Source organism: Macrotis lagotis, chromosome X (genome assembly GCF_037893015.1).
Source record: "Macrotis lagotis isolate mMagLag1 chromosome X, bilby.v1.9.chrom.fasta, whole genome shotgun sequence".
NCBI classification, from domain to species: Eukaryota; Metazoa; Chordata; class Mammalia; order Peramelemorphia; family Peramelidae; genus Macrotis; species Macrotis lagotis.
The window spans coordinates 306,847,999-306,857,657 of NC_133666.1; the positions used below are offsets into that span (position 1 = coordinate 306,847,999).

At 38.2% G+C, this 9,659-nt stretch overlaps 1 non-coding gene across 1 annotated transcript; it reads left to right on the forward strand.

The window, feature by feature from the left end:
* The first annotated feature begins 7,152 nt into the window (after positions 1-7,152).
* On the forward strand, positions 7,153-7,259 carry LOC141503590 (U6 spliceosomal RNA). The gene has a single exon (XR_012472936.1). It is a non-coding gene; the product is annotated as a U6 spliceosomal RNA (small nuclear RNA).
* The last annotated feature ends 2,400 nt before the right edge of the window (positions 7,260-9,659 follow it).

Below are 9,659 nucleotides of genomic sequence, written 5' to 3' on the forward strand. Positions count from 1 at the left end.
GTGTAGAGACACCCTAAACTTAATAGGTCCAAAGCAAAACTCATATTTCCCACCTAACCCTAACCTTCCGTGAAACTTTCTTATTTTGGTCCAGGGTACCACCATCATTCCAGTCCTTCAGGATCATAATCTTAGTGAAATTCTCAACTCTCCATTCTCCCTCACTCCGCATTTTCAATCAGTTGCCAAATGTTGTTCCTTCTACCACTACAAAATCTCTGCTCACACTGTAACCATCTTAGTTCGGGTCCTCACTCTCCCTCATTGAGCCTATTATAATAGCCTCCAAAATGGTCTTTCTAGTTCAAGTTTCTCTCCATTCTAATCCATCATCCATGCAGCTGGCAAAGTGATTTTTCTTAAATGTAGACTTGACCATGGCACTGCCCTTACCTTCTTATTGCTTTTAGGATAAATAAACTCCTTTGTTTTGTTTTTTAAATCTTTCACTGTCTGTTCCAAACTATTTTTTCAGTGTCATTGTCCATGATACCCCTTCTGTCACTAAGATGTACATACCCAGAGTGAAGCAAGTCCAGCAGAGATGCCTCACCTTGGGTGGGGGTTGGGGGAAGGGAAGTTGGGGAAAGGGTAGTGGGTATATCCATCCTATAGTACCTGAGTTATGTTTCCTTCCATTCATATTCCCTGTATGTGGAACTTCCTAGCTGATTCCTATGCATTCTCTCTCTCCCAATTGATGGTGGAGATATTTATAGGAAAGTAGGAAGGTTCTAGTCCAAATCTTCTCATTATTATAATTCAATAAATGCACATTCTTTGAACTAATTTGCCCTTTGGTTGACCAAAGTAAGCACATCAGTTGAAGTTTACAAGGTATTATGTAAAGTAGATATGGATGCATGGAGGACCTTGAACCAGAAGGAGCTATTCTGAGGATTTCAACATGGGAGAAGGGGCAGCAGAAATGCTATATTAATAAGGAAAAAGATAAAGTACTACCTAGGATTCCATAAGTGATCTTTATAAGGATGGTATGGAGCTAAGCAAAAAATGTTTCAGATGAATGACATCTGGACATCTGAGTGGACTGTAAGCTTAACATAAAGTGATAGTCAAAAATATTGATAGCATTCTAGGCTGCATAAAAACAATAATAAAACATGGTGTCTAGAGTGAGAGGTGATCCTTCCATTCCTGTCAAATTGTACCAAAGTATTTTGTCAGCTTTAGAAACCACATTTTACAAGGGACACAGGGTGGAGTCAAAATGGCAGCATGAAGGCAGGAATTCCCAGAAGTTCTCTTCCAGAACACATCCAAATAAACAATGCACCAGCGTGTAGGGTACCTGGGTCTGTAAGGGCACCTGAATCCATGGCAGTGGGAGTGCTTTCTAGACCCCTCAGCCCAGGGATCGCCAAGGAGAACTTGGAAGGTCTGTCACACCAGAGTGAGCTCAGAGACCGGGTCAGCTCAGACCTCGGTGCAGCTCCCCCCAGGAATGGGCAGCATCTACTCAACCCACAGACAGTAAGGGGAATGGGAAAAATTGCAGAGGTCTCTCTGCTCTCCCTGGGGCAGGACCCTGCTGCTTTGCCCATATTCAGATCCAGGTTGCAGTCTGGGGCCTCAGTCTGCCACAGCAGACTGGGGTCCCTCCTCACAGCTCTATGGCATAGAGGAGTGCTTGTGTTCATCCACAGACCAGAGCACAGGCCAGGAGAGTAGTCAGAGCCTCTCATAAAATCTTAAAGGAATTAAGGTCTCTGCAGGGGGGGGTCCCAAAACCCCCCAAAGGTTTGGAAGTGAATTAAAATCAGATCATAGGCTGGGGAAATGAGCAAATAACAGAAGAAAAAGAATCTAAACACAGAAAATCACTTTGATCCCATAGAGGATCAAAATATACACTCAGAAGATAACAAAGTCAAAGTTTCTGCAGCCCAAGCCTCCAAGAAAAATAAGAATTGGTCTCAGGCTGTGGAAGAACTCAGAAAAGACTTTGAAAAGTAAGTAATGGGGGTAGAGGAAAAATTGAGAACAGAAATGAGAGCAATGCAGGAAAATCATGAAAACCAAGTCAACAGTTTGGTGAAGGAGATACAAAAAAAATACCAAAGAAAATATGTTACAGTCAAGGCATATTAGCTTTACAGTTCTGAAGAAGTATGTATTACTAGTCCATGAGTCCTAAAATAAGACTTTGAGGGAGGAAACAGAGTACTTCATACAGTTCAATAATTCAACAAAGAGAGCACCTTAACAAAGAACAATCAGAGAGGCCACAATTTGCGTGTGCCAATTTTCTGATGATTCTGTGATCTCATTGATAGGAATACTCCTTCTGGTGCAGGTTGCAAGCCTTTTATTCCTGCTCTTCTTGGGTTATTATTGTCCCTATCTTTCCACATCAGAGGCCTCTCTCGTTTTTGAATATTACCTGGGTAGCAGTGCAGCTCAAAGATCATCTCCCTACTTCCCCCCTTACTCAAGTCCTATAATGGTCTACCTTCTTTTCCAGGAATACATGCCCTCAATGGTATTCTTCTGCTCCTACTCAAGAATAAATTATCTTGGGGTGGCTAGGTGGCATAGTGGATAGAGCATCGATACTGGAGTCAGGAGTACCTGAGTTCAAATCTGTCCTCAGACACTTAATAATTACCTAGCTGTGTGGCCTTGGACAAGCCACGTAACCCCATTGCCTTGCAAAAAAACTAAAAAAAAAAAATCATCTTTAGCAATATGCTGCTACCTGCTGACATCCTACATGTGTCTTTGGGTCATTTAAATTTTGTTTCCTCTTAGATCCTGGTTTGATTTAATAATTTACAGTCACATAACAATCATGAGAAATCATACTTATTAAAAGAGACGTACTTTTGATATTAGGAGTAGCTTGAGGCCATTAAAAGCCTAACTTATTTTCAAAAAGTGGACCTGATTACTCATCGTCCTCATTGTATTTCATTACAGGATACAGCTTGTTTCATTCATTGTAAAACATTCATTCATTCAGTCTAAATGAAAGGTATAGCACAATGTACCAGGTGGTATATAAAGATGAATAAGACTTTTAAAAAAGCATACATTCTATTAAGAGGGACAAGCTTTTGAAAAATTTAGAAAAAAATGATAATAAAATTTCAAATAATATTTTAGAAGTAAAGTTTCGATGAAACAAATCAAATCATCAACATTTATTAAGCACATATTTTTATGTGCCAGAACCTGAGCTGACTGCTCGAGATATAAAGAAGGGAAATAAAGATAGCTTCTGTTCTTAAGGAGTTCAGATTTTAAGGGGGGAGCCAACCTACAACCAAACATGTATAAAGAGGCAAACAGTATTGATTACATTTATTTTAATAGGGAAAGCACTAAAATTGAGGAGACTAGGGAAAGAATTCTGGTAATGGGTAATATTTAATACAGGACTTGAAGAAAGTAAGGGAAGTCAAGAAATAGAAATGAGGTGAGAGAGAATTCCAGGAGATAAGGGACAACTAGTGAAAATACAGTCAGGAGATGGAACTACAGAAAAGTCAATGTCACTGAATTGGAGGCAGAAGGAATGGTGAAGGGAACAAGAAGACTCTAAAGGGAAGAGGAGGCCAGGTTATGAAGGACTTTAAAAGTTAAAAAGAGGATTTTATATTTTATTCTGGAAGTAATGGGGAGCCACTAGAGTTTATTATTCAATAATAATAATAATAATAATAATAATAATAATAATAATAATAAAAGGAATAGGAAGGTTCTATGCATATTGTAATGGGGAAGGGAGATGTGGGATAAAAACTATATGTGGGCAAAGTCAAAAGGAAGAATGTATGGGGTAGTATTTAATCTAAGTTCAGAAGAAGGGGCAATATTTAAGACAGAAGAGAGCAGGAGTATCAGTATATGAAGATGGAAAATGCTAGGTTTCAGGCTGAGTGAATAATCAATGTGAACAGAGGGGAAGGTCTGTGAAAGAACAATTCTAGAGAGAAATCTAGAGTAGGATGTTGACGATCTTGAATACCAGACAGTTTACAGGTATTTCTATAGTCATGTAAGAATCAAAATGGTCCAAAGTGACTCTGACAAAACCTGTTTCATACAGCATCAAAAGCAAATTATACAACACTATTTGTTGTTCAGTCAGGTGTGCCTCTCCATGACCTGATTTGGCAAAGATACTAGAGTAGTTTGCCATTTCCTACTCCAGCTCATTTTACAGATGAAAAAACTGAGGCCAATAGTATTAAGTGACTTGCCCAGGTTCACACAGCTAGTAAGGATCCGTGGTCAGATTTGAATTCAAGATGTATCTTTCTGATTTCTGACACGGAATTTTGTCCATTGTTCTATGTAGGTCCCCATAAGTGCTTCCTATGTGTTAAAAGTTAGTGATTAAAAAAAATCAGAAACACCATCCCTGCCTTCAAGAAGCTCACAATCTATTAAGCATGATAACAGGCAACTTATTACATTCAAGATATATCACATGCAAGATATGACTCTGTGATGTCATTAGTCCTCTTCAAAAATGAAGGACCAAGGGCAGCTAAGTGGCACAGTGGATAGAGCACCAGCCCTGGAGTCAGGAGTACCTGAATTCAAATTGGGTCTCAGACACTTAATAATTACTTAGCTGTGTGCCCTTGGGCAAGCCACTAACCCCATTGCCTTGCAAAAACCTAAAATAAAAATGAAGGCCCAACAACAATTACAATAACAGTGTAAATGGAAGACAATCTCAGAGCATTTGGGAATAAGAAGGGAATGAGAAGAGAAGTACCAGGAAAAAGCCTGGTAAAGAGGTTCAAATCTCACCTCCCAGTCTTATGACTTATGGTGGCTCTTCCTCCCTCCAGGGGTGCTGGTAAATATTTAACAATCTGTCGCCCTAAAATTCATAATATACTTTTAAGCTTAATTTGTTTTAACATTTTCTCCATCTCATTCTTAAATCCATACAATAAAAATAAATAAATGACAACCTGATCTATAGCATTTGCTAATTTCCTAGTTATAAATATTCCCACTGGTAATTTAAGAATTTACTCTCACTTAGTCAAATGATTCCCTTGTACCCCTGCCCAAGGTTCAGTCTCCCTGTGTGTAAAAGAGGGGTGATCCATTCCAACTCTAGATCAATGGTCATTTATATGAGGAGTTCAGATGCTTTCCCAAATGTAAACTTGATAGAAAAGTCCCTGGGGGGCCTAGTGTGGCCAGGGTTGTTCTCTCTGGGGCCACATGTTCCTGATATCCCAAACCCCTGTCCAGGAAGGGATTGCAACATGCTCTTTCTTCTTTGAAACCAGCAGTTGGACCTCTCTGAAGAGAGGATGCTGTCCCCGGGAGCCCTGGTTGCAAGTCACACTGAGTGCTTTCTGTCTCTCCAGAGTTTTATTTCAGGTTGGTCACCTTAAAGAGAACATCAAAGAGAAGATGATCCAATGCCAAAAGATGGCCTTTAGAAGTGAGAGATATGGGAGGCAGCCAGGTGGCGCAGTGGATTGAGCACTATCCCTAGAGACAGGAGGACCTGAATTCAAAACCAATCTGACACTTAATAGTTACCTAGCTGTATGACCTTAAGCAAGTCACTTAACCCATCACTCTGCAAAAGCTAAAAAAAATTTAAAAAGTGGGAAATATGGAAAGAGGATCAACTCACCCACTGACTTCCTGAAGAATTGAGAAAAGGCATTATCATCTGTTAAAGATACCCAAGATTTTTTTTAATACCACAGCAATATGCTTCACTTAGAAAGTTGACCTTTTAAGTCACCAACAACAGAGGTTTTGATAGGGATAGGTGCAAAGAATGGTAATAAAGACAATTTCCATGTATATTTAGAATTTAGAGTTGGAAGAAATCTTGGACATTATCTGTTCCAAGTCCTTCATTTTAAAGATGAGAAGACTGTACCCAGAGAATACCCAATATTCTGGTGAGAGTGAGCTGCCCAAATCAGAGACAACCCAATTTCTATTAGACAGGAACTAGTGATGCTCTTTTTCAGCAAGAGCTATTCAAACTTTTTGTGTTATGGACCTTCTGGCAGTCTGCTGAAGCCTATGGAGCTCTTCTCAGAATAGAGTTTTAAATATTAAAACAAGATGCATGACATCTGACAGGTGATGGTACACTAATCCCATCTCCCTATCATACTGCAATTAGGGAGGAGCTAATTCCATCTTCGAATTGATTACATGTACCAGTCACCATACTTTTGCTCTTACATGGAAGTTGTTTGCTCATATCTATAAAAAAAAAAGCAGCTTGCAGTTTGAATCAAGTCACCAGACTCCAACTGCTTGCTGTCCTGGTGAGTTAATAACTCCTGGCTTATTTCCTGAGGTTGCCTTAGTAATCAAGGAGAGGCCTGAACAGGGGTTTTCTCTTAACACTACGAATTCATGTTATTAAACTTTGAATAGGTCATTAGACTAATTCAGGTCTGCTAGATGGTGCAGTAGACAGAATACCTGACCTGGAGTCAAATCTTCCTGAGTTCAAATCTGGTCTCAGACAGCTACTACATATGTGATCCTGGGCAAGACACATCCCTTTTTTGCCTCAGTTTCCTCATTTATAAAATGAGCAAGAGAAGGAAATAGCACATAGCAAATAATTCCAGTATTTTTGTCAAGAAAACCCCAAATGGAGTCACAAAAAAGTCAGATCTCCTATCTTCCTCCCTCAGAAACTATTCAAACCTTCTTCCTCATGTCTCTCAATACCTCCTTTCCTCTTATTTACTTAGAAAATTGAAGCCATTTATCATGGGTTCTTTTTTCTCCCATTCACTTCATCTCATAACACCTCAACATCGTCCCTACTCTCTCTGCCTTTTCCCCAAACTCTGAACCTGATTTAGCCCTTCTAATAGTGAAGTCTAACCCTATTGGTAAGAGAGAGTGAGGCTGATGATGACTTTGCACAGCTCTGACTCACTTAAATTCAATTCACTTGCAAGTCAAGACATCACCCTCCTGGTGTCTTTGAGAATGAAGGATGAACAACATTCTTCTATGTATGCTTTTGATTTCATCCTTTTGCATCTTCTCCATTAGATTGCCACCACTCCCTCAATCATTTTCTCTCTCTCTAGTATCAAATTATCTTTCTCTATTGATTCCTTCCTTACTACCTTCAAATATAACCAAATCCTTAAAAACAAAAATGTTGTACACGCTCCGGCAGCACATATACTAAAACTGGAACGATACAGAGAAGATTAGCATGGCCCCTGCGCAAGGATGACATGCAAATTCATGAAGCATTCTATATTTTTGTAAAAGAAAAAAAAATGCAATCCAGTAAGTTGAAACGGGTTATATCCCAGCATGGGGGGGGGGGGGGGGGAAGAGACTCAAAAATCCTGAGAAATGTAACTCTACAGAGAGAATATACCTAGCCAGAAATGATGGACATCCATGACATATACACAAGACTGCTATCTAATGGGATGTAACTGGCTTTAACCCCACTTGGGAGAAAGACTCTAATAACTCTCAGGAATTTTGACTCTATTCAATAGAATATACTGAACTAGAAGGGACAGACACTCAGAATTTTCTATGACTTAGAATGATCTTAAAAAAACACTACCTCCCTAAAAAGGGGGACAGGAAAGAGACAGGAGGAGGGATGGAATTGAATGAGACAAATCTCATTACACTAAGAGGTACAAAAAACCTAGGGTAATAGAGGGGAAGAAGGGAGCAGAGGAGAAACACCTGAATCTTCTTCTCATCAGACTTGGCTTAAAGTCAATCTACACATACTCAGTTAACTTATAAAGCATCTAACCTTTCAAGTATTAAAAGGGGAAAAGGGGGGGATGGAGAAAGGGAAGGGGAGTGGGGGAAATAAGGGGAAATAACAAAAAGAAGGGAAGGGAAAAGGGAAAAAGGGAAAGGGGAAAGAAAGGGGAGGGTGTGATATAGGAGGGCAAACAAACTGAAGGGAGTGGTATTCAGAATCAAAATACTAGGGAATATGGATAAAAGGGGGGAAAGGGGAGAAAATACAAACAGAGGGAAGATAGCACAGAGGGCAATAAAGAATTAGTAATCATAACCTTGAATGTGAATGTGATGAACTCTCCCTTAAAACGTAAGCAAATAGCAGAGTGGATTAAAAACCAGAATCCTACAATATACTGCTTACAAAAAACTCATTTGAAGCAGAGAGATACATCTAGAGTAAAGGTAAAAGGTTGAAGCAAAATATATTTTGCTTCAGCTGAAGTAAAAAAAGCAGGGGTAGCAATTCTTATCTCAGACAAAGTAGCAGCAAAAATATACAGCATTAAAAGAGATAAGGAAGGAAACTTATCCTCCTAAAAGGTACTATAGACAATAAAGTCATTTCAATATTGAATATATATGTACCCAGTGGGACAGCACCCAAATTCTTAGAGGAGAAACTGAAAAAACTACAGGAAGACATAGATAGCAAAACTCTACTAGTGGGAGATCTCAACCTCCCGCTAACAGATCTAGATAAATTGAATCATAAAACAAACAACAAAGAAATTAGGGAGGTAAAGAGATTGTTAGAAAAATTAGATATGGTAGACTTATGGATGAAACCGAATGGGGATAGAAAGGAATATACCTTTTTCTCTGCAGTACATGGAACTTATACAAAAATTGATCATATACTAGGACATAAAAACCTAATGATCAACTGCAGAAAGGCAGAAATAGTGAATACATCTTTCTCAGACCACAATGAAATAAAAGTCATATGCAATACTGGGCCAAGCAGATATAGACCCAGAACAAATTGGAAACTGAATAACCTCATTTTAAAAAATGAGTGGACCGAAAAACAAATTATAGAAAGAATTAACCATTTTGTCCTAGATAATGATAATAATGAAACAACATACCAAAACCTATGGGATTCATTCAAAGCGACTCTCAGGGGATATATTATAGCTCTAAATGCTTACATGAATAAATTGGAGAAAGAGGAAATCAATAAACTAAACATGCAACCAAAAAAATTAGAGGAAGAACAAATCAAAAATCCCCAAATAAGTACCAGATTAGAAATTCTAAAAATTAAAGGATAAATTAATAAAATCAAAAGCAAAAAAAAACTATTGAATGAATTAATAAATAAAACCAAAAGTTGGTATTATGAAAAAAACAATAAAATTGATAAACCTCTGGTCAATTTGATAAAAAAAAAAGAAAGAAGAAAACCAAATTGCTAGTATTATAAATGAAAAAGGTGAACTCACCACCAATGAGGAGGAAATTAAAGTAATAATTCAAAATTATTTTGCCCAACTCTATGCCAATAAATTTGATAATCTAAGTGAAAAATATAAGTTGCCCAGGTTAAATGAAGAAGAGATTAAATACCTAAACAACCCTATCTCAGAAAAAGAAATTCAACAAGCCATTATTGAACTCCCTAAAAAAAAATCTCCAGGGGCTGATGGATTCACAAGTGAATTCTACCAAACATTTAAGGAACAACTGGTTCCAATCCTATATAAACTCTTTGGAAAAATAGGGAAAGATGGAACTCTGCCTAACTCTTTCTATGAAACCAATATGATACTGTTACCTAAACCAGGAAGACTTAAAACAGAGAAAGAAAATTATAGACCTATTTCCCTGATGAATATAGATGCAAAAATCCTAAATAAAATCTTAGCAAAACGACTACAAGT